The sequence below is a fragment of the Mandrillus leucophaeus genome, unplaced genomic scaffold, assembly GCF_000951045.1.
Source record: "Mandrillus leucophaeus isolate KB7577 unplaced genomic scaffold, Mleu.le_1.0 Scaffold96, whole genome shotgun sequence".
Classification (NCBI taxonomy): Eukaryota; Metazoa; Chordata; class Mammalia; order Primates; family Cercopithecidae; genus Mandrillus; species Mandrillus leucophaeus.
Genome location: NW_012110474.1, coordinates 4,336,713 through 4,339,121, shown reverse-complemented (window position 1 = coordinate 4,339,121; position 2,409 = coordinate 4,336,713).

The following is a 2,409-nucleotide window of genomic DNA, read 5'->3' as shown; positions in this document are numbered from 1 at the left end:
CCCCGGGGCCGCCCTCGACACGGCCGCTGAGCCCGCCGAGGGCTGCTCCCCAGTCTCTTGACCTTGGGTTGTGTAACCTGCTACGGAGCCGGCGGGAGAGGTGCGGGTGGCGGGAGGCCCGCCTGCCCCAGGACATAATGCCCCTAATGCCTTAAGCTTGAGCAAAGGAATCTGGGGCCCACTCCTACTGCCGGCCGTCACGCGAGACATACTTGGGCTGACTGCGCCGAAGAGGCGTGTTAGTTGGTATTGCTGTGGAAATCCATACTTAAATAAAAGCCCAGAGATCCCGTGGATGCTTGGGCCTTGTTCCCGGCAGCGGTCGCACCGGTGGCCACCCATGGCCTTCCTAGGCCCTGCCACCGGATCCCCGGCTCCTCTGCGCACAAGTGCGGCTAGAGTGGCCGTGCTACGGAGTAACCGGCGTGGCCAGCTTCATTGAGAGGCGGCGACCAATGGGCTCCTGGGCCCGACTCAGAGCCTGGCCCCAGGGTGTGGGCCAATGGGCGTTTTAGGAATGTTAGCTAATCTCGGAGCTGTCCCTTGACAAAAAGCAACTGGAAAAGGGAATCCAGGCAGACACGTGCTACCGAGACTTTAAGGCACGATGGGAAACCCAGTTTCTAGCAGTATATCTTGAACGATTCCGTTGTAGAAAAAAAGCTACTAGTGATAGCTAATATGTCACACGTCTCATTTTTCAAGCTTCGTGTGACACTTAAAATGTCTATAGCGCTTACTACGTGCCAGGCTCACGTGCAGATTATAGGAAGCGGACTTTGGTCATGGAGAAGCTTAGTATTTCCTTCATTTCACAAATGAGAAGGCTGGTATTTGTGATAGGTGGGTGGTAAAAAACGATTGTGATCAGGATAATTAACCTACAAAATCTTGGCAAGGAAGAACTAATGGGTAAGAACAGCTCTAGAAAACGAATAGCAGAAATTGTCACTTTGGCTTTTTAAATGTTTGAGCCCTTAAATAACAGTAAGTACATGTTCTTAATAAAGGGAAGAAGGTTTTGTTCTCCCCAAGTTCTTGGCGGTTTGGCTGTTTAGAGCTTCCTGAGTCAAAGTGGAGAGGGGGAAGAGGCTTTTAACAAAGCAGCCTGCTTTCTTTAAATGTTTAAGAATCCTTTTTACTTTGTACTTTGATCAGCCCAAATTGTTTTACTGCTCCAGTGTGGCTCTTAAAATCATGGCCAAAGTTGAACTTTGAAGGACAAAATATTCCCTGTAGAGTTCATGATTTAGTGCCATCCATTTTGTGGGCATGTAACATTCATTGAACAACTACTGGTAGTATACTGCCACATTATAACTGTTGTAGATAAAGCAAGTTAAGCAAGAACGGAAAAATCTATTGATTTAACTAAGGTCCCCTGGTAACCTTCGTAGGAACATTTTTCAGCGACCACTCAACTGGTTAGGTTATTTACCAGGATGTTAAAAAAGCTTGAAATAGTAGGTGTTCGTTGAATCACCTAAAATCAACAGCCTAGCAAAGAGAGTATCGTCGATGGAGTCTGGTCTGTAGGGACATGGGCCCCGTCCCAGAGACCCTAGGGAAGGATAATCGGTTATCTAGAAGAATAAAGCATGACGCGTTTTACTCAAATGACATGATTAAATGCACAGCCTCTGGAATAACAAGATTTGAATTCAAACAGCATTTAATAGCTGTGTGAGCTGTTTCCTCATCTTTAAAATGGAGACAATAATGGTATATAGCTCATGGAAGTTGTGAAGAATAAATAGGTTAATATTTTATATGCAGTACTAAAGACAGGATCCCTCTATAACCCAGACTGGAGTGCAGTGGCATGATCATGGCTCACTGCAGCCTTGACCTCTTGGGCTCCATTAAGATGCGAATAAACTAAAAGTGGGTTAAAAGACGAACAGGCTGAATTAAACAAATTTGTTTATAAAGCATAATAAACATACGGACATAGAAATGATTAAGAGAGTGAGAGGCTTAAATATCCAAAGAGAGCATTAGTGTTGATGCTAAAGACAAGGATAACAAGATAAAGATATTAGGGAGAAAAAACTCCTGAAAAAATAGCTTTCCAAAACTAACGCAAGAAGAAATAGAGAACCTAAAATAGTCCTAGAACAACACCTAAATAACTTGAATCAGTCAATCATCTAGGTCCAGATGGTTTCACTGGAGTGTTCTACATAATTCAAGGGAGAAAATATCCAACCTTTTTCACACATTCTTCTGGGAAACGACATACTTCCCTCAGTTTGCTCATCCCAAAGTCTGAAATATTTTTTTCTCCTACACGATATTTACCTTTCATATTTAGATCTGCAGTCCATCTGGAATTGATTTTGTGTATGGTGTGAGGGAATAGAATTCACTTTAAACAAACTTGGCTCATCAGTGCAAGCTTTAATGCCA